At 35.0% G+C, this 24,287-nt stretch overlaps 1 long non-coding RNA gene across 1 annotated transcript in view; it reads left to right on the top strand.

Annotated features, from left to right (window-relative positions):
- The first annotated feature begins 18,003 nt into the window (after positions 1-18,003).
- Positions 18,004-24,287, top strand: part of LOC139363170 (uncharacterized) — a 51,154-nt gene continuing 44,870 nt past the window's right edge. The window contains exon 1 of the long non-coding RNA XR_011623112.1: positions 18,004-18,193. This is a non-coding gene — a long non-coding RNA (uncharacterized lncRNA). The remainder of the gene's footprint in view (positions 18,194-24,287) is intronic.

Raw genomic sequence — 24,287 nt, 5'->3', positions numbered from 1 at the left:
TTTTACCTCACCTCCTCCTTTTTCCCATCTATCAGCTTTGCTTTCTTTTCTCTGTTGGCTTCATTTTCACAAAGTACGTTTAGTGTTCTCCATTTGACCTTGAAATATAGCCATCAAAAGGAACAAATTTTACATCCTTTTGACCTAGTAATCTCTGGGAAGTCCTGATATTATCTTACTTACATTTAATTACAGGGATTGGTTTTGATTAACTCTGCTTCATCTCAGAGTTCTTTCTTTCACCATGTACAGCGGTGTACTATGTTTGCAGGCCTGGAGCACCTATCAACCTTGAAATTTCCATAAATGACATGCTAAAGAGGAGGGGTTACTTTCCAAAGAAGGTACCTTGGGCACAATCACATATCAGTAAACATACAAATCATTCATGGTTAGTGAAAAAATATATAATATACAATAAAAAGAAAGATCTAAATTAATAATGATGTAGATATTATACACACATGAACAGAAAATTATGTTTTAAGATATTTGACAAATTATATGCTAAAATATTTGGAAATATCAATGATAGGAATAATTTGAATGTTATATACTAAACATTGCATGACATCTATATATCATAGTCTATAACAAACACAAGTAGATAAATTTATAAGTAAAACTATGAATATAGATGAATACAATTCAAATAAAATATGTAAAATCACATATAAAAATAACAAAATAATGATGCACCTGCAAAAACATCAAATGTAAGACATCAAGAAAAATACAACAGAGATGACACATTTTACCTCCTTCAAAATAAAAAGTATAGAATCTCATAACAAAATACCTTACATTTATTAAATTAAAAAATGGTTATTTATAATAAACAACAAAATATATTTAATAAAAGTTTTGGATTTACTCTTGATTTGAAGAATAATCATTTTATTTTTGAAAACTAGAAATCAACATATGTCTTTGACATGATAAAAATAATTTAATAAGCAAAGACTAGAGTTATAGTTAATGTTGATCACCTAGGGTTTGCTTTTTAAATTATTTTTATCGTGTCAAAGACATAAGATTTATGAGAAAATACCTAATAACATGCTTTTCCACAAAACAACTCAAATTTAATAAAATATTAATTGTTGTATTATGTCTAAATTATTCTAAAAATTAATATGATGAAAATAACTATGAATATATTTAACCTATTATATAGTTCCTCTACAACTAAACAAGCTTTGGTATTTATGTTTCTTAAAAAGAAGCAAAATAATATAGACATACCCCACCAACAACTGAAAGTATTCTAAGATCCTACTGGAAAGTAACAATTTTGTCTTTAGGAGGATGTTATGAATTTTTTTTTTATTACATTTTATGTTCTATGGTCCCTGTGTACAACGTGCAGGTTTGTTATATATATATACATGTGCCATGTTGGTGTGCTGCACCCATTAACTCGTCATTTATGTTAGGAATATCTCCTAATGCTATCCCTCCCCTCTCCCCCCACCCCACAACAGGCCCTGGTGTGTGATGTTCCCCTTCTTGTGTCCAAGTGTTTTCATTGTTCAGTTCCCACCTATGAGTGAGAACACGCGGTGTTTGGTTTTCTGTTCTTGCGATCCTTTGCTGAGAATGATGGTTTCCAGCTGCATCCATGTCCCTACAAAGGACACGAACTCATCCTTTTTTAAGGCTGCATAGTATTCCATGGTGTATATGTGCCATATTTTCTTAATCCAGTCTGTCATTGATGGACATTTGGGTTGGTTCCAAGTCTTTGCTATTGTGAATAGTGCTGCAACAAACATACATAAGCATGTGTCTTTATAGCAGCATGATTTATAATCATTTGGGTATATAGCCAGTAATGGAATGGCTGGGTCAAATAGTATTTCTAGTGCTAAATCCTTGAGGAATCACCACGCTGTCTTCCACAATGGTTGAACTAATTTACACTCCCACCAACAGTGTAGAAGTGTTCTTATTTCTCCACATCCTCTCCAGCACCTGTTGTTTCCTGACTTTTTAATGATTGCCATTCTAACTGGTGTGAGATGGTATCTCACTGTGTTTTTGATTTGCATTTCTCTGATGGTTAGTGATGATGAGCCATTTTTTCATGTGTCTGTTAGCTGCATAAATGTCTTCTTTTGAGAAGTGTCTATTCATATCCTTTGCCCACTTTTTGATGGGGTTGTTTTTTTCTTGTAAATTTGTTTTAGTTCTTTGTAGGTTCCGGATATTAACCCTTTGTCAGATGAGTAGATTGCAAAAATTTTCTCCCATTCTGTAGGTTGCTTGTTCACTCTGATGGTCATTTCTTTTGCTGTGCGGAAGCTCTTTAATTTAATTAGATCCCCTTTGTCAATTTTGGCTTTTGTTGCCATTGCTTTTGGTGTTTTAGACATGAATTCCTTGCCCATGCTTATGTCCTGAATGGTATTGCCTAGGTTTTCTTCTAGGGTTTTTATGGTTTTAGGTCTAACATTTAAGTCTCTAATCCATCTTGAATTAATTTTTGTATAAGGTGTAAGGAAGGGATCCAGTTATTCACTTTACATATGTGATACTGTATTTTTCTATAATCACTGTGTTCTTTGATAATTAAAATATGTATTATAAATACAAATAATACCATTTATAAATCACAGAAAACATGTGAATAGTTAAGTTATATGATAGAAATACCACTGACAATAAACAGAAAATATTTCAACTCGTTGAAACAAAAAAAATCATTTTGATATAGTTTTCACTACTCAAATTAGGAAATAAAATATACAAGCCTAGCTAATTCTGGAGATGAAGCATAGGAAGAGTATGTTATAATTATTGTTTGAGATATTCTACCCTTGGTTATCTCTAATAATATTCTAAATGAACAAATACATTTGATTAATTCTGATCTAATTGAAAAACAATCTATGTTTTCATCATGTAAAAATCAAAAGAATTGAACATCATTGTAAAAAGTGGTGTGACTTCAACTTTATTAAAAATCGTGCAAAAACACATAAACAGGAAGAACACATAACCAAAATGTTAATAGTGTTTACCTTTGAGTGGCCTACTGCTTTCCAAATTTTTATTTTCCTTTTTTTTAGTTTAAATTTTACAACGTTTTTATGCCATGCTTGTATATTTTTTACAATTTAAAAAGTAAAACTTGTCTTTACAATATGCTACTTGTTACATTTTACCTAGATATGATTACAATAGATTAAAAGAACCAAAACAAACAAACAAAAAAATCAAAAAAAGAAAAGAAAAGAAAATGGCTAGTTGAAATATCAATAGGCCATTATTTTGTTTAGAACTATTAAAAAATGTTTTCAAAATTTGACAAATTTGGCTGTGGATTTTAAAGCTATATACAAAATTATTAAGAACAGAAAATATCCTGGTAAAATAAAACATATTTTATTTACCAAATAATCACATTTGAGAAATACTGGATTAGTACATACAAACCTCCAACTATGGCAGGTCTCTACTATGGTTGAAGTAATTCAAACTCATTTCCTTTATAGGAGTAGGTACTCTCTCCCTTGGTTAAATAAACAAAAACTGGAAGAGATGAGTATACTTTTAAGTTAATAAAAATGGCTGAAAATGATTCCTACATTTCTGGTATTTTACTACATTAAAAAAAAAAACTATACATTTAACTACATATAAGTAAATATAAAATCAATGATTAAGATGTATCTATGAAATATTGTGCCAACTGATTAAGTAAAGTTTAAAACAATAATGAAAATATCATATGTATTTCTTTAAAGAATGGGTTTATATCTTATACTTTAAAATATATTCTATGTCATGAACAAAAATAAATATTAATCACATTTAATCTGTATGCATTAACAAGATCTTGATTTTAAAATATGAATTACTCAATAATTATCTATCTGTTTGATAAACATTAATTTACCATATCTTTAGGCTCTATTACAGTCTTTAATAATAAATGGTTTATGCATTGGCAAAGATAATATTATTTGATACAGAACTATTAGAATATAGTTAATTATTTGTATTTTGGACCACTTATTTAGTGAGTACCCAATATTTTATAGTAGAGGCTTTGCAAGGCTAGAGATCTGTAAAGTCTCTGTTATTAGAAAATTAAGAAAATTATAGTTTAATAAGCAATAATTTCAATAAAGTACTGGTTAATGAAAATATCTATTTGATTGTACATTGATAAATGTTAAACTGTAGTACATTTTATTTAATATGAACCATATATGTTAATCAAAATTTATATAAATCTAAATATTTTTATCTACTTATCTTTATACCTATCAAATATTTAACTCTTACATTATTGTTTCTTAAAGAATAAAGTTTCAATTATAGTTTTAATCCAACCTAATAATATAGGATGACTGGCTAAACTGATTATTTCTTATATTCAAACTATTATTTTTTATGTCAATACAAATTAAGAATAAAATATCTTTAGTAAGTTCCCCCTATAAAACAGATAATATGTAGCTAGCCACATCTTATGTACTATTAATAAAATTCACAGCACATGCATTAAAGCATGGCAACTATTTCCAAGCCTGTTAGAAATATGCTTCAGCAGTATATTTGCATATTATGGATCCATTATTTATAAATACATCATAAAAATACATCTGACAAAATATCAGCATATATGAAGCCTCTTTATAAACCTCAGTATCTCAATCTGGCTAAATGTTTATTTCATTTTACTGAAGAGTAAATGGCATTCAAAATGCTTGACATCGAAATCTTTTTCCATCTAAATCATGTGTAGGAGTAGGAGGTTGTTAATATTGTACTTTTAATTTTTTTGAGGAGAGATAAAACTGTCTTGAGAGTACATAAAATATATGTAATTCTTCTGTTAGGTCTGAATTTTGTTTGGGAACAGATTTTTGCAGCCAACTTTAAAAACCTGTAAATGAAATGGAAATTAAAAAACCCGCAACTGTTGGAGCCAAACTATAGAAGATAATGAATTCAAACCATAACTTTTATGAAAAGTGTAAGTTAAAATTATTTTGATGATGTCTGAATATTAAAATCTGGCCAATGTTTTGCTACTGCTTCTTTTTTTTTTATAACCATCCAATTCTAAGGCTCTTGCCCTAAACTTAATTTTCTTAGCCAGTTTTCATGTTCCTCCTCTATATTTCTTTATTTAGCATCTTCTTTTTCTCCTATCATTTGCTATTTAAAATAAATTACCTGTTTTCATTCTCTGTTGATTTCAGTCTTCTTCCAACTCCTTCTATTGGACTTTTACATTAAATAAAAGCCTTTAAATAAATACTTTTCTGTCTTCAAATTAATAGTTCAGCGGCATTTCCAGAAGAGAACAGTTTTACATACTTCATTTTCTTTCTAATTATGGTGATCCATGAGTGATACTTTGTTTTCTTCTTTTTGATTATTGTAGACAATCTAAACCCTGGATCTATCAGTCTATTGAGAGACCGAGGGTCCTAATCCCAATTCTGCAGAACAGTTTCTCTACCCTCTCTCTGCTAGCTAAGGAATCAAAGTTATTTTCTGAAGTGTCATTCTGTTCTGGAGCAGTCTGAACCTGGGAAATTGAACATGGAATTTCATTTCATCTACTGTAGAACCTGTAAAACAGTGTTACACAAACTTCCTCCTAGGGCAATACCCTAGTATTCTATACTATTTTTCATTCTGAGGTTGATCTAAATATTAATGTAAGCATTTTTAGGATACGTAGGTGAAACAATGCCTATGTCTATACAAACATGTTGGTATAAAGTAGTCTGTATTTAATTATAATAGGATAATAAGAAAAGAGTAAGACAAGATAATTTGTAAACAATATGTTTCAATCAAGTGAAGCCCCATGTAGCTTTAGCAAGGATTTGGAAAAAGCTGTTGAAGGATGAGTCAACACATAGGGATGCATGGCACACAGTCAGGACAAACAAAAAATCCTGTGAGTTAGCAACGGAAGCCAAATTTATCTTGTCACAAATTGTTTCATTCAACAACATAACATGATACATCACATTAGAGTGTTGCCATTAGTTTACTTGTTTTTTTATGTGTCCATTTTCTGTTGCTTATAACAGAATGCATATAACTAAGTAACTTATAAAAAATAAATTTATTTCTTACAGTTATGAATTCTGAGAAGTTGAAGGACAAGGGGACACATTTTGTGAGAACTTTCCTGCTATTGGGGACTGGTGGTGCACTGTATCACAAGGAGAGGGGGATGAGTGTGCTAACGTGCTAACTTAGGTCTTTCTTCCTCTTCTTTTAGCTCTACTAGTTTCCCCTCTGTGATAACTCATAAATCTATTAACCAGACGTGGGCAGTATTTCATGACTGTAATCCCAGCACCTTGGGAAGTGAGGCAGGAGAATAGTTTGAGGCCAGGAGCTCAAGACAAGCCTGGGCAACATAGGAGACACCATCTCTACAAAAAAAAAGTTTAAAAAATAGACTAGTGTGCTGCTGTATGCCTCTATAGCTACTTAGGAGATTGAGGCAGGAAGATTGCTTGAGCCCACGTGGTCAACGCTGCAGTAAGCCATGATTGTGCAACTACATTCCAGCCTGGGTGACAGAGTGAGATCCTGTCTCTAAAAAAAGAAAAAAAAAAAAAAAATCCACTAACCCATTAATCCATTTATCCATGAATGGATATTCATCCATGAATAGATTGATCCATTTATGAAGGCAGACCTCTTATAATCTAATCACTTCCTAATGGCCTGACCTCTCAATACTTCCAGATGGGGTATTAAGTTTCAACATGAGTTTTAGAGGGATCATTGAAACCATAGCAAAATGGTTTTATAGATTTTTAGAAATTTAAATGTATTTCACATTTTAATTGATCCTAGTTTCATATTTATTCATATTTCAATACACTATCATAAAATAACTTAGAATGACATAATAGATGTAATTTTCTTTTTCTAGAAGAATGCATACATTTCTTGCCTAAAACACGCAAATAAATAAAATGCTTTTGTTTGCAGAGGATTCTTCAAATGACCTGACCTGAATTTTCTGATATAAGAGAGAAGCAACAAGCATAATGGGTACATTCTTTGTCATAGTTTTTGGTCTTTGGAGTTTCAGTAACCTTTAGTATTTGTCATGGATCAAATAATTCCAATATTAGGATTCTGTTTAAGTCCTATACTTAATCTCTGAATGCTTCATGCTCAGCAAAATCTTATACTTCACCAATACAGCTAAAGCAAACAAACAGACCCTTTCCCTTTCACCTTTTTCTCGAAACAACTAAGTAGATCTCCCCTGCTTTATTTTTTCCCCGGTAGTCATATTCTTGTAAGCCCATTAGGGAATTTGGTGCACAAGATGCAAAATAGCCACGGTAGCAATAACCCCTGAGTCCTGACAGTATAATTCTCACTCAGTTAAATATTTTCTCCTCTTTTATTTTATTTAATATGTATTGGCATAAAATAAAATTTGCACTTCTGAGACTTCATTGAAAGTTTACTTTTCCCTAACATTTTAAAATAAAGAATATTATAACTACTTGTTTTAGTTTTCTATTGCTGCTATAACAAATTATCACAAATTTAGCAGCTTAAAACAACATTCATTTAGCATCTCACAGTTTCTATGAGTCACAAGTCTGGCATAGCTTGGCTCAGCTGCCTCCTTATCTCTGGATTTGAGACCTAAATCAAGATGTTGGCAGGGCTCTTTTCCTTTCTGGAGATTATGGAGATGAATCTCCTCCCAAGCTCATTCAGGTTGTTGGCAACATTTAGTTTCTTGTAGTTTCAGGACTGAGGTCTTTGTTTCCTTTCAGTCATGGTGTGTTTGCTCTGAGAGGGTGCACACTTTACTTCTCAGGCTTTCCCTGTGGCCTGCTTTTCTCAGACATCTCTCTGATGGATTCTTCTGCTTTCCTCTGTTTTTTTTTTTTTTTTTTTTTTTTTTTTTTTTTGAGACAGGATCTCACTCTCTCGCTCAGGCTGGAGTGCAGTGGCACCATTATGGCTCACTGAAGTCTCCTCTTCAGGCTCAGGTAATCCTCCCACCTCAGTCTCCTCCATAGTCTGGACTACAGGCACGTGCCACCCTACCCGGCAAATTTCAGTATTTCAGTATTTTTTGTAGAGACAGGGTTTCACCATGTTGCCCAGGCTGGTCTCAAGCCATCCACCTGCCTTCGCCTTGGCCTTCCAAAGTCCTGGGATTACAGACGTGAGCCACCATGCCCAGCTTTTCATTTACTTTTAAGGGCCCATGTGATTACATCTGGCTCCGTTGGATAGTCCAGGAAAGTATTCCTATTCTCAGCTCAACTGATTAGTTGCAATAATTGGAAAGTCTTTTCACAGCATTATCAAGATTTGTGTCCCCTGGTATGATTGAATTACCAGGAGACATGAATCTTGGGTGGGGTTTTTTTTTTATAATTCTGCCTTCCCCATTCTGCTTGTCATCCACATGGTCAAAATATTAGGTAGAATAGCTACAATGATAATAACTAAGGTAAATGTCTATAAATGTCTCATAGACTCAGATTAACCTGTTTATTAATTTCTTTGTTTAGAGAATAATTATTGAGCACCTATTTTGTGATAAGCACTATGATTGACATTGATGATGTGGTGATTATAATATAGATAGATTATAATATAGATATATATTTTTTTCATCATTTACAGTCTATCATTTAATAAGAAGATACATATTTCACAAATAAGGGCACTTTATGAAGGAAAAGGAGGGAAGAACCTAACAGGGATCCATAGTTGTTTTCACTAAATTGAATTTCTAGTAAATTCCTTTACTTAAGTCAGTCATTGAATGCATTTCTCTCTGTAAAAATCCTCAAAGTTATCCACATCTCTTCCACATATGTGCAACCTAACTCTCCCTTTGTATTTTTTTTTTTTTGATCAGCCCATAGTCACATAATACTTTCAAGATGCCGAACTCCTTGTAACTCTCTGAATATATGCAATCTACTTCAAACCTGTGCCCACCTAGAGGCAACCTGAACCATTGTTCTAATCATTACCTTAATAACCATGCCCTGAACCCCTTTGACTCTGTCATTCTTCCATTTTCTGCTCTCCATAGCTTCTTGCAGATAACAATGCCATGGCAGGCAGAATCTTACAAATAATCTTCTCTAAGTCTTTCTCTACCCCAATATTGAGGGACTCAAAGGTAGGGACTACGTCTTATGTAATTTGAAATCACTAGTCCAGACTATAGAGAAAAGTCTAATCAAGGTTATCAACAAATTCTGAATTAAAAAGTAAAAGAGAAAAAGGAGAAGTAATGGGGAGAGAGGAAGAAAAAAAACAGACAGGAGGATGGAAAGAGGAAAGAAAACAGGAACAAAGAGATTAAAAGGAACAAGGTGTACATTGAATTCTATAAATCATATACTTACATTCTTAGTTCCTACATAGAGCTTTTCAGAGATTTAGTTGTAAAATATGCCTGTATTTTAAAATATCACATTTATATAATTTTACAGGTGGATATCACAGATAAAAATTGTTAATGTTGAAAAATGTTTAAGAATGTTCTGCTACTATAAATGTCTATTTAAGAGATTACTATGTACTGCTGAATTACTATAGTTTGCTAATATTTTATTGAGGATATTTGCATCAGTGTTCATCAAGGATATTGGCTAGGACTTTCCTTTTTTTGTTTCGTCTCTGACAGGTTTTTGGTAGCAGGATGACATTGGCTTTATATTATGAATTGAGGAGGAGTTCTTCCTACTCAATTTTTTAGAAGAGTTTCAATGGGAATGGTACCAGCTCTTCATTGGACATCTGGTAGAATTGGGGTGTGAATCTGTCAGGTACTAGGCTTTTTGTGGTTGGTAGGCTATTTATTACTGATTCAGTTTTGGAGGTCATTATTTGTCGCTTCAGGAATTCAATTTCTATTGGTTCAGTCTTGGGAGACCATATGTGTCCAGATATGTATCCATTTCTTTTAGATTTTCTATTTTGTGTGCATAGAGGTGTTCATAATACTCTCTGATGGGTATTTGTATTTTGGGGAGTTACTGGTAGTATCGTCTTTGTCATTTCTGAATCTATTTACTTGGATCTTCTTTATTTTATTAGTCTAGCTAGTGGCCTATTAATCCTATTTTTTTTTTTCAAAAGCCCAACTTCTGGTTTCATTGATGTTTTGAATGTTTTTCATGTCTCTATCTCCTTCTATTCAGCTATGATTTTGGATATTTCTTATGTTCTACTAGCTTTGGGATTAGTTTGCTATTGCTTCTCTAGTTATTTTAGTTGTAATATTAGGTTACTAATTTGATATTTTTCTAATTTTTTGATGATATTTAGTGCTATAAATTTCCCTCTTAACACTGCCTTACCTGTGTCCTAGAGATTTTGGTATGTTGTATTATTGTTCTGATTAATTTCAAAGAACTTCTTCATTTCTGCCTTAATTTCATGTTTTACCCCCAAAGTCATTCAAGAGCATGTTGTTTAATTTCTATGTAATTTTGTGGTTTTAGGTGATTATCTTAGTCTTAAATTTTACTTTTATTGTGCTGTGGTCTGTGACAATGGTGAGTGTGATTTTCATGCTTTTCTATTTGCTGAGGATTGTTTTATTCTCAATGTGTGCTAGATTTTAGAGTATGTGTCATATGTAGATGAGAAGAACGTATGTAGTTGGACATTTCTGTAGTTGCTGGACAGTTCTGTAGTTGTCTATCAGATCCATTTAGTCCAGTGTTGAGTTCAGGTCCTAGGTAACTTTGTGAATTTTCTGCCTCAGTGATTTGTCTAACACTGTTAGTGGAGTGTTGAAGACTCCCACTACTGTTGTGTGAGAGTCTAAGTCTGTTTGAAGGTCTCTAAGAACTTGTTTTATGAATCTGGGTGCTGCTGCGTTGGGTGCATAGTTATTTAGGACAGTTTGATCATCTCGTTGAATTGAACCCTCTACTATTATGTAATGCCCTTCTTTTCTTTTTTGATATGTGTTAGTTGAAAGTCTGTGTTGTCTAAAATTAGGATTGCAACCTCTCCTTTTTTCTGTTTTCCATTTGTGTGGTAAGTTTTTCTCCACTATCAATGTCATTGCATGTTCCCATGCTTATGGATAGGAAGAAACAATATAGTTAAAATGTCCATACTGCCCAAAGCAATTTACAGATTCAATGCTACTCCTATCAAACTAACAATGACATTCTTCACAAAACTAGAAAAAACCTATTTTAAAATTCAAAAGGAAACAAAAAAGAGCCCAAACAGCCAACAGAATTCTAAGCAAAAAGAACAAAGCTAGAGGCATCATGCCACCCAACTTCGAACTACACTACGGGGCTACAGTAAAGAAAACAACATGGTACAGGTACAAAAACAGACACATAGACAAATGGAACAGAATAGGGAACCCAGAAATAAGGCTGCATGCTTACAGCTACCTGATCTTCAACAAAGCTGATGGAAATTAACAATGGGTAAATGATCCCTATTCAATAAATGATACTAGGATAACTGGCCAGCCACATGCAGAAGACTGAAACTGAACTCCTTCCTTACACTATATTAAAAAATCAACTCAAGATTGATTAAAGACTTAAATTTAAAACCAAAAAGTATAAAAACTCTGGAAAACAATCTAGGCAATATCATCTGGACATAGGAACGGACAAGTATTTCATGACAAAGATACCAAAGTAATGGCAACAAAAGCAAAAACTAACAAGTGGCATCAAATTAAACTAAGTAGCTTTTGCACAGCAAAAGAAACTATCAATACAGTAAACAGACAATCTACAGAATGGGAGAAAATGTGTATAAACTATGCATCTGACAAAGGTCTGACATCCAGCATCTGTAAGGAACTTAAACACATTTACAAGAAAAAAACAAGCAACCGTATTTAAAAGTGGTCAAATAACTCAAACAGACACTTTTCAAAAGAAGACATACATGAGGCCAACAAGCATATGGACAAAACATTCAATATCACGGATCATTAAAGAAATACAAATCAAAACTACAATGAGATGCCACCTTATACAAGTAAGATATGACTATTATTGAAAAGTCAAAGAATAACAGATGCTGGGAAGGTTGACGGGAAAAGCAAATCCTTATACATTGTTGGTGGAAGAGAAAATTAATTCAATCATGGTGGAAAGCATTCTTTAAAGAGCTAAAACCAGAACAACTATTCAACACAGAAATCCCATTAGTGGATATATATCCAAAGGAATATAAATTGTTCTATCATAAAACACATGTGCACATATGTTCATTGTGGTAATATTCACAATAGTAAAGACATGAAATCAACCCAGATGCCCATCAATGAAAGATTGTATTAAAAATGTGGCACATATACCCCATGCAATGATATGCATCCATAAAAATGAATGAGATCATGTCCTTTGCAGGAACACGGATGGACCTGGAAGCCATTATGTTTAGCAAACTAATGCAGGAACATAAAACCAAATATTTCATGTTCTCACTTACAAGTGGGAGTAAATGATGAGAACACATGGACATTAAGAAGGGAATAACAGACACTGGAGCCTACCTGAGGGTGGAGGGTAGGAGGAGAGAAAGAATCAGAACAAAATAACAATTGCATACTAGGTTTAGCTTCTGGGTGACAAAATAATCTGTACATCAAATTCCCTTGACAAAAGTTTATCTGTATAACAAATCTGCACATGTACCCTGGAACCTAAAATAAAAGTTTAAATAAAAAGAAGGGCTAGGCACAGTGACTCATGCCTGTAATTCCAGCACTTTGAGAGACTGAGGCAGGCAGATCACCTGAGGTCAGGAGTTCGAGACCAGCCCGGCCAACAAGGTGATACCTTGTCTCTACTAAAAATACAAAAATTAGCTGGGTGGTGGTGGTGGGGCGGGGGGGTGGACACTTGTAATCCCAGCTACTCAAGAGGCTGAGACAGGAGAATTGCTTGAATCTGGAAGGTGGAGGCTGCAGTGAATGTAGATCACACCATTGCACTCCAGCCTGGGTGACAGAGCAAGAACTCCATCTCAAAAAAAGATAAACAAAATCTCTATGGACAATATTTAATAACTAATATTAGGTATGTGACTACTTTCTGTACTTATAAGAAAACTTCTGATAAAATGTTAACCCATCCTATTTTTTCCTTTAAGATAAATCAATGGTACCTTTATAATGCTTGTGAAATATTTAATTTTCTCCCTATGTAATTAATTATCAGTTTTGGTCTTTATAATTGCATTGACTAATAATTGTTTTTAATGTCCCTCTGTTAACTCTGGTCATTTTTCCTGAGCAGAAGTATCAAATTTCAAAAGAAAAAATATTTTTGCAATATCATCAACATTTAAAATATATTAATTTTACTGATTTAAATAGCTCTATATTATAATCTTTATGAAATTTTATTTTTTTTAACTTTGGTCATGTACTGATTGGCTGAAAAATTTCAAGCTGAGAGAAGCAAATAATTTGGAAGCAGAGGACAGGTCTTTGAATTCTAGGGATTTATCTCCCCATGATTCTGCCTTTAGTTGTGACATTTTTTTGGACACAATGCCTTATAACTTCTGAATCATGGTCACCTTAGAACATCTTATGTTGGCAAATAGTGCTCTTTTGCACTTCCCCTCCCTTATTCTGTCTCTAAATTATTTTAATGTTAAAAAAATTCAAAGTAACAATTTGACAAAGAGATTGTCCACATCCGTGATCTCCCCTTTTATGAAGCAAAAGATGCTGTTTTCTACCCCATAGACATGTTCGTTTGTGGTATTTCACATATATCATGGAGACACTATTGAATATATATTTGATAGGTCCTAGAGTCTTCTCTTCTTCTCAATTTGAGCTAGAGTTAATAAAGTTTCTGTGTAGAAAATGAGCTGCTTTGGGTAAATGAAAAGCCATACAAGTCTAGAAGTTGTAAAAGACAATCATTCCATTAAAAAATAAAATATATAACTAAAGGCTAAGCGATTCATCTTGGCTTACTTTGCATTGAACCATCGGATAGTACTCTAACTCTCTATTTTATTTTTCCAAAACATTGAGTACTTTTACATTCAAATTCTTTCTCTTAATTCAGTATCATTTGATTATATACACATTCCTTAGCTCCTACTTTTATCTTTAGAAAAACCTTGCACTATTGAAAAAGAAAAGCACTTAAAATAGTCTATTAAAAATTCCCCACTTTTGATTCTGTGATTATCTCAAACCAAGGAATATAACAAGAAATGAGTAAAAATCTGACATCAACTGTTGATGCAATATATTCTCAACATCAGCTCTTTATTTCTTCACATTTACTTTTGGTGGAGAAAGTAACCTTGGCTTGAGTATTCCTAGAGCTGACATTTTTATTTCCTCTTTCTCAACTCTTTCCATAGCAAACTCTTCACCCCACTTCACATCAAATTTAACTTCCATCTATATTTCAGAGAAAAGTAGAAAGGCTCTCATGGGATACTAAATTAAGCAGAAAATTAGGATTAAATTTCATCTAAAATAAAAGTATGTTCTTTTGACTTAGGATTGTCTTGGAGATGCGGGCTCTTTTTTGGTTCCATATGAACTTTAAAGCAGTTTTTTCCAATTCTGTGAAGAAACTCATTGGTAGCTTGATGGGGATGGCATTGAATCTATAAATTACCTTGGGCAGTATGGCCATTTTCACGATATTGATTCTTCCTATCCATGAGCATGGTATGTTCTTCCATTTGTTTGTGTCCTCTTTTATTTCACTGAGCAGTGGTTTGTAGTTCTCCTTGAAGAGGTCCTTTACATCCCTTGTAAGTTGGATTCCTAGGTATTTGATTCTCTTTGAAGCAATTGTGAATGGAAGTTCATTCCTGATTTGGCTCTCTGTTTGTCTGTTACTGGTGTATAAGAATGCTTGTGATTTTTGCACATTAATTTTGTATCCTGAGACTTTGCTGAAGTTGCTTATCAGCTTAAGGAGATTTTGGGCTGAGACAATGGGGTTTTCTAAATATACAATCATGTCATCTGCAAACAGGGACAATTTGACTAGTTCAACCATTATGGAAAACAGTATGGCGATTCCTCAAGGATCTAGAACTAGATGTGCCATATGACCCAGCCATCCCATTACTGGGTATATACCCAAAGGATTATAAATTATGCTGCTATAAAGACACATGCACACGTATGTTTATTGCAGCACTATTCACAATAGCAAAGACTTGGAATCAACCCAAATGTCCATCAGTGACAGATTGGATTAAGAAAATGTGGCACATATACACCATGGAATACTATGCAGCCATAAAAAAGGATGAGTTTATGTCCTTTGTAGGGACATGGATGCAGCTGGAAACCATCATTCTTAGCAAACTATCACAAGAACAGAAAACCAAACACCGCATGTTCTCACTCATAGGTGGGAACTGAACAATGAGATCACTTGGACTCAGGAAGGGGAACATCACACACCGGGGCCTATCATGGGGAGGGGGGAGGGGGGAGGGATTGCATTGGGAGTTATACCTGATGTAAATGACGAGTTGATGGGTGCAGCACACTAACATGGCACAAGTATACATATGTAACAAACCTGCACGTTATGCACATGTACCCTACAACTTAAAGTATAATAATAATAATTAAATTAAAAAAATAAATAAAAAAAAATAAAAGTATGGATATTGAGACCTCTCACTGGGAACTCACCAAACTTAAATAGTGACAACTCTGTGCCCTTCCTTATATCTAAGTGTAGAATGGTTCTGTGGAGAAGAAACAGAGATTAATTATATTGGAGGAAGTAGAACACCAAGATTGGAATGACAGTTCTGAACATTCAAAGCAATTTCATGCTTATAACATATGCAAGGCACGAGTTGACTTCCAAAGGTCCATATTATTTCAGGATGACACTTGCTAAATTTAAAGATAATTGAGGTGTAATCAGGATGATATGATTAAAAAGAGTGCCTTCCTGATTATAGACCTGGCCCATGATAACAGCAGACCCTAAATAAACTGTAATGTCACTCCTTCTTGATACCTCTCTGTGGTCAGTGATGTGAATGTTCACAAGAATAACAAACCTGCATGTTCTGCACATGTATCCCAGAAATTAAACTAACTTTTTTTTTTTTTTTGAAAGAAAGAAAATATGGTACTTATATAAAATGGAGTACCATTCATCCCTAAAAAGGAATGGGATTCTTTCATTTGCAACAACATGGTTGGAACTGGAGGTCATTATATTAAGTGAAATAAACCAGGCACAGAAAGAAAAATTGCATGTTCTCACTTATGTGTGGGATTTAAAAATCAAAACAATTGAACATATGGAGAAAGAGAGTAGAAGAATGGTTACTAGATTCTGGGAAGGGTAGTGGGGGGTTGAGGGGAGGTGGGAATGTTTAATGGGTTAAAAAAATAGTTAGAATGAATGATACCTAGAAATTGAGAGCATAACCACGATTCTAGTAAAAATAACTTAATTGCCCATTTTAAAATAATGAAAATATTCTAACTGAATGTTTTATAATGCTGAGGATAAATGCATGAGGAAATTGATACCCCATTTTCTATGTTGCGATTATTATGCATTGGGTGCTGTTATGAAAATATGTCATGCGTCTCAAAAATATATATACCTAGTATGTACCCACAAAAATAAAAAAATAAAAATTTAAAAACAAACAGAAAAGAATAACATGGAGCAGGAGACAATGATTCTGTCAGCAGAGGACAAAATATAGCTTATGAAAATCAAGTGTCAAAGCCTTGAGAAGGTGATGCTAATGGATAATCCACATAAGAATAAGATGAGCTGCAGTCTTATATGGGAGTGGTGCTCAGAGGAGTCTGACACAAACAAATGACTCCTCTGGGTGCTGTAACTAATAATGAGAAAGAAACACCTTGAAAATTGGGAAGATATGGGAATTGTGATGATTTATGCAACAGTGTTTAACTGAGTGAGGATCATCAACTTTGCTCGTTCCCTTGTCCATTTATAAGGATGTATTTTTAGTCGTGTGTCTGACATGTTTCATAATTTAGTGATATGCAACAGAGGGATTACTTTTTGAAGGGAGGATGGTGGGATGAGACCTTGATCTGAATATATATATATATATTAATATTATATGTTACATATTATATATTTATATATGTATCATGCAGTAATACATATATATGTATATATAAATATATTTTATGTATATATGTGTGTGTGTCTGTGTGTGTATATATATATCATGCAGTAATACATTGAAGTGTCTTCATTTTAATTTTCTGTTTTTACTGATTACTCAGAAAGCCAACTTTTTCAATACCCTACCTCAGGTAATATTTTTGGAGTGGCAAGATGACACAAGAGGAGGTTTCTTATTCTTTTTGTGTTTTGTAAAATCATAAACCATATAAAGAGAAGATTCTTAACTTGGGACCTTCAGATGAGAATTTAGGGGTTCTGTGAACATCAATCTGTAAGTCTTACTTTTTTTCCCCACTTATCCCTAACTACTATTTAGCATTTATATCCATTGTGAATGTAGAAACAAATCTAAACAGTCCTAGCAGTATTTGGGACTTTATTACCAACAGAAAATACATTTACCTCAAAATAATCGTGATGATTGTTACTACTTCAAAATCATCAGATTTACTAGCTCTCCTTCTATATTCATCATATTCATTAATGTGTTGTGGAAGTACTCAGATTATATCATCACAAATATGTTTATAATATTTTGATAATGTACTTCAATATAATTGGCCTTTTTGTTTCTGAAAATGTATTTATAGTATCCTGAGATGGTATCCATTCATATATATACACATACAATATTATATATAATGATATATATCATATCATTAGAATTATATATATATGTATAATTAGAATGCCAAGGGAGTCTATAGCAGGCACACAAAAGGCCAAGAAACTGACTTAAAGGATATTCTGAAGTGTCAGTGTTCTTTAGAGAACACTTGGACAATGAATACAGAAGATAGTGAGTTCTGTAAGCACTAGCAGCCTAGGCAGTGTCTTGGGAGATTCCAAGTTCTCAAAGGGTAATGGCTTAATTTCACACCCAGGTAAAATGTATTCTAGGTACTAAATGTCCCAGATTCACTACAGACTATGATGTCCCAAGAATGACCCCAAATTAACACAGGACCACTGCATCTCAAAGAACGTATGAGGCAAAAGAACGGCAATGTGAGGTAAGACTAGAGTGGGACGATGAGACATGACCAATGCATTTCCCCATCAGCTTCACAACTTCATTAAGGACAAAACCTTGCCATAGCCCTGGTATCACAATATCTAAAAAAATCTGAGTTTAAAATTTCAATTATTTTGGTGCATTGGGAGCACAAATAAGACATATGTTTATTTAAACAAAAATCATACAAAAATTTGTTAGCATGCTAAATTTGGAAACTGAGAAACAGAATTATTACATTTAGTATCTCTAAAAGGGAATCTGGACATTTTGTGCCATAAGCATATCACTATCTCACTCTCTGTCTTTATAAATTTTATCACTCATTAAAAGTTTATTAATTCAACAAAATATGAGACTTTGTTTATAAAATGGAAGCTTTAAGTCTTGCTCAATTTGTGTGTGTGTGTGTACGTGAACTTGCTCTTACATTATGTGAATTATTCATTCCTAATATTAGAAGATCCATGTTGGTCAAAATTTAAGTGCTAGCTATTGGCCTTCTGGACGATTAAGAAATTATCTGGCTTTTTCATTCTTTACCCTGCAGGAAATACATGTTTTCTTTTCCCATCTGTGGTCATTCTCTACTGCACAATAAATGACAATCAAGAGGCTTGTTGGTTCACCTCCCTTAGGTTCTCTGAATTGCTTTCCTAAAGCTATTATTACACTAAAGCACATAAATACTAGTATATCTACTAAGAATTTGCTCTGAGCTCTTCCAGTGAACAGATACTGAGTAAGGCCTTAATATTTCAACCATCTGTTTTCCTTCCACAGTAAAAGTTAATAAGAAATACAATCTGATTTTTAGCTTATTTTCTTTTCTGGCTTACACTTTTTTTATTTTTCAAAAATTGTGGGTACTGAAAATTTTTCCAATGTCAGTGAAGACTGCTAAGTATCAACACAATTAGCAAGAAAGAGTCTGGGAAGTTTTGCTAACTGTGAACTCTGCCAAGCACAATATTCATTGTTTCTCATTGTTAGATACATTGCCAGTGCATATTTTTAATCAAGTATGACCAATCTCTTTTTTGTTAGAACATATATGTATATTTTAAACATTGATTTTATTCTTGGGGCAAATTTTCCTCATTAGTGGAAGGTTACCTACCAGAGCACATTGCGTGAGACGATTGTCCTCACTATCTACCCTTCCTATGATCAGTTTGCTTTACCTTTTTTCTTGAGAGTGAAATATTTGACTGATTGCATAATTAGACAACAGAACCTGTAATAACATTTGATTAACATTTTTGAATAAGCTGCCAAGTTTTGCATGTGATTACCAGATTCATCTGCCAAATATAAAGATCTACCTGAGACCTAATCGTTAAGGAAATTTAGTGTATTTCACATCTTCTTAACTTAGAGACTCTAGGTAACAGTAGTTGTGATAGAACGGGATAAGTATAGGCCGGGTGCGGTGGCTCACGCCTGTAATCCCAGCACTTTGGGAGGCCGAGGCGGGCGGATCACAAGGTCAGGAGATCGAGACCAAGGTGAAACCCCGTCTCTACTAAAAATACAAAAAATAAGCCGGGCGCGGTGGTGGGCGCCTGTAGTCCCAGCTACGCAGGAGGCTGAGGCAGGAGAATGGCGTGAACCCGGGAGGCGGAGCTTGCAGTGAGCCAAGATCGCGTCACTGCACTCCAGCCTGGGCGACAGAGCGAGATTCCGTCTCAAAAAAAAAAAAAAAAAAAAAAGAAAAAAAAGAAAGGGGTAAGTATCTTTTGTTATCTCATCTCATGAATCTGCTATTCCAAGAAAACAGATTTTGTTGTTATTTAAATTTATGTATTACTAAAGAGAGAGAGAAAAAAGGGTTTTTGGCTGGTAAATTTGGATGTGGTTCTAATAGAAGTAAAATGCAGCATATAAATTTATTTAAGATATATAGGTAGACAAGCCCTGCTTCTTTTGGGAAACATATAACTGAAAAATCAAAGGACATTAAATAGAAGAATATTAAAATCTCACATCGGGTGTATACAGTAAAACTTATAAAATTTGCTTCTATTGGAAAGTCTAGAGTTAAATCAATAAGTGCTCTTTTAATGTGTAAAGAGTCTTTCTCATTGACCTCAGTAATCTGTTTCATATCACCTTTTTCTTTATAAGAATATCAGCCGGGCACAGTGGCTCACGCCTGTAATCCCAGAACTTTGGGAGGCCGAAGAGGATGGATCATGAGGTCAGGAGTTCAAGGCCAGCCTGGCCAAGATGGTGAAGCTAAAAATACAAAAATTAGCCAGATGTGGTGGTGGGCACCTATGATCCCAGCTACTTGGGAGGCTGAGGCAGAGAATTACTTGAACCCAGGAGGCGAAGGTTGCAGTGAGCCGAGATCGCACCATTGCACTCCAGACTGGGCGACAGAGTGAGACTTGTGAAATAATATCTACAAATTTGACACATGAATTATGTGTTTGTTTTTTCTTCTAAAATGTTCTTTGGCATAATATGTTTCTGCTTTGTTTCTTTCTTTTTTTTTTTCCAAAGGCAGAGCTCATGGGGTTTTATACTTATAGACAATAGACTTAGCATATGATTTGGAAAAAGATGTATTAATTACATAGACTTATTAATTGTAAAGGTGTCATAAATATAATGAAATTAATCTTGATTTCATCTGGACCATGAGGACATTATTTACTATACACTGTGCTAAATGAACTAAAAAATGTGGTCTATTCTTCTTTCACTCTAATCCATGATAAATATGACTTACTATGCACTTGAGTTAAATGAACCAAAAATGAATCTCTAGTCAAAATTGAACAGCTTTCTGTCTATTCACTTCTTCTCTTTAATTGAGATTAAAAGCGAAACACAAAGGTTAGGCCAAAGAAAGGGCATCAAAGAAGCAGTGGATAGAATAAAAAACTAGTGAAGTTAAAATGGTCCCAGCCATGTTCTTCTTAATGAAAACTCAATTTTTTTTTTTCATAATGTCACAGAGCGTTGTCCACTTCATGAATATTTTACCTCTAGAAAATCACAATCACCCCCCAAAAAAGGCAAACACCAAATCAGAAAAAAAAAAAAAAAAAAAAAAAAAAGGCTCTACAGGTACTGTGTAGTCTGTCCTGCATGGATGTACTTGATATCAGGAACAAGGTCTTAACCCTCCTGCTGCCCAAGTGGAGGGAGTGATCAAAGCAGATTTAGTAATAGAGGGACAGAGGTTCCACAATGGTGGTACACAGAGAGTATCAAGTAATAGGGTAGAATGCCAGATGGAGAGAGAGAGACAGGGAGACCCGGGGGATTCCTGAGTTTTCCAGAGAGAATGCAATTTTATGATATGCTTTGGCACATATATAAGAGATATTGAAAACTGGCCTATGATGACACTTAAATATCTTTTCCGATATATAAATATTATTTAGTAATTGGTAATGAATATTAATGAAATTTAAGAAAGTTATGTCTTAAAACCGAGAGAGTCAGGACCAAATTGTGGTTAACAAGTTAATTATTTTAGTAGTAGGTTATATAACCATATTGTACTGATGACTGTATTTTTACTTATTTAAAACTACTTTTTCAGCTGAAATTTGTTGATAAAGTACAGTTACTCTTCAATTCTAAAGGAAAGAACAATAGACAACCACTCATTTCATTCACAAGAGCCAGACACAACCCACTGAGGACACATTCTAAGGATGATTTGGTTTAGAGATTTCTTAGATAATTTAAAGAAACTCTGCCTACTCTAGATAATTAATATATCCACAATGTAGACATAAATTGCAGGTATCTATCAAATATTTAGGGCCATATGTGATTAAACTCACGTGCTTTGAGTGTACTGCAGTCCAAGTTTACATTTCTTATGGGAAGAGTTAAGGGTGGTGGGAGAAAAGGAATGCTATACTTCAATGTTTGGTAGACAGACAAACATACATCAAAAATACTATAACACCCATTAGCAAAATATCTTGATTTAGATGTACAACTAGAACCCAAATATTAACATGCATCTTTCTAACTATAGCAAAGCATTTCTATTTAGATTCCCATTTTACATAGGTGTGGATAAAGAAAGTTTAGTTGATTCAGAAAAGCTTCTCTGATATCAGAAAAGAAAGGATTGGTAATACAATTATCTGAGCATGGTGAAATACCTTTAGTACTTAATGAGATATGTCATTAAAATTACATTTTGAAGTTACTATAATTAATGATGCTTTGGGAAATTCTTAAATATTTTTCATATTAGATATTTTATATCTAGATTATCTACGTACTCTCCTTCTGGAAACCAATTACTAATATGTTTGAGAGACTTAGATTCAAGATAGCTGACTAGAGGTGCCCAGCTCTGATGTTCTGGGCAAAGAATTTCCAAAACTTCTTTGGAATGTATCCAAGTAAGAAGATAATCACACAAGAAATAAGGTGTCTAAGAAACACTGCAATTCAGCAGAGAAGTGACAGAGCCCTTCTGAGGTATGGAAGGAGAGGGAAGTAAAGCAGTGGCCTAATGGAAACTGGCTCAGATCCAGGAAAAACTCGCCAGTGCAAGGGGAAGGTAAGCAAGAGATCCTCTTGCTTTTCCACTAATCCTCAGTGGTACACATTTCCACTAGAGACTCTTGTAATCCCAGCCACGGAAGAGCACCTCACCTCTCATGAATCCTGAAACTAGGATAAAAATCTGTCTGGAATTCATGCAACAACATTGTTTCAGAGGTAGATCAAGCTGGGTCCCACACCTCTACCGAGACCCAGGCAACTGAAGCACCGTGCCATTTTGAGGGCCCATTCCCTACCAGACTATATTCTGCCCTGGACCCCAGTAGCCCCAGCCTCTTCATACCCCTGGAGTCCTGCTGACATCTCCTGACATCCTTCCAGAGGGCCACAGCATTGCACCACTTGCTGGATTCAGTAATGCAACTGGATCTCCATAGCTTTAGCCTATGGAACAATAGTTGGTACAGAGTACCAGGGATGCTGCCCCTGGGATTAAATGAGCCAAAATACGCCCTTTCTAGAGCCTCCCAGCTGCCTGATTTGGACTGTTGCCACCGGTAACAACCACCATTTTCTCCCTCCCACCCAGCAGCAGAGTCCCCATACACCAACACGTGCCTTTGGGGTCCTCGATACCAACCCATTGAGGTACCTTTCTGTGGCCTGAAACAGGCCCTACCTGCCTGCCATTGCTGGTGGTCATGTATGCCATATGGGGAGCCAGAAGATTGACCCACTCCACCTCCTGCCATCACTGCTGCCACCAGGAGTGCACCTTGTGGAGGCTTGGGGAATGATCCACTCTGCTGACTATGGCAGGTGCTCATTTGCATCACCAGGGGGCTTGAGGACAGGTTTTCCCACCTTCTGCCACCACCATCCAGGAGACAAGGGATTAACCTGCCATGCCCCCTGCGAATGGCATTAGCATGCTCCTGCAGTGGGGCCTGGAAATAGGTTCAACAATCCCTGTTGCTACTGAATTCCATGTGTACTATCTGGGACTCTGAGGACAGGTTCATGCTACCCATCGCCAGTACTGCCAATGCCCTAGTGTGCCATCCAGGGGCCTGGTGATCCATCTGCGCTATGCACTGCAGCTAGAGCCCATGGACACCATGAGAGATTGGGGGCAGAAAGCGGGCCTTCTCACTCTGTAGCCTTTGCCAGTGGTGCTTGTATCCATTGTCTAAGGGCTTAGGGATCAACTGGCCCTGTCCATCACAGGAGATGCCTATGAATGCCATCTGGGAGCCTGAGGACAAAACCATGCTGCCACTTCTCACTCCTGCCAGTACCAGGTGCCCCACCTGAGGGCCAGGATATTGATCTGTCTGCACATGCCATCAGGCAAATGGAGAAGAGTTCTGACCTGCCAATGCTGGCCCTGCCACTGCCGGCCCTGCCACTGCCCTAGCACACCATCCAGGGGAATGAGTATCAACCCATCCCATTTGCTGCCCCTACCACCTGTGCACACCACTGGGGGACATGAGGGCAGGCCCTGCTCACTGCTGCTGGCACCTGTGAACATTGTCTGTGGTACTAGGGACTGATCTGTTCCATCTACCACTGCAGCACCTGCACAAGCCTTTTGGGGAATA

The sequence above is a fragment of the Macaca nemestrina genome, chromosome 5 (genome assembly GCF_043159975.1).
Source record: "Macaca nemestrina isolate mMacNem1 chromosome 5, mMacNem.hap1, whole genome shotgun sequence".
In the NCBI taxonomy this organism is placed as follows: Eukaryota; Metazoa; Chordata; class Mammalia; order Primates; family Cercopithecidae; genus Macaca; species Macaca nemestrina.
The sequence above is the reverse complement of the archived record's forward strand: the minus strand, read 5'-3'. Positions and strand labels throughout refer to the sequence as shown.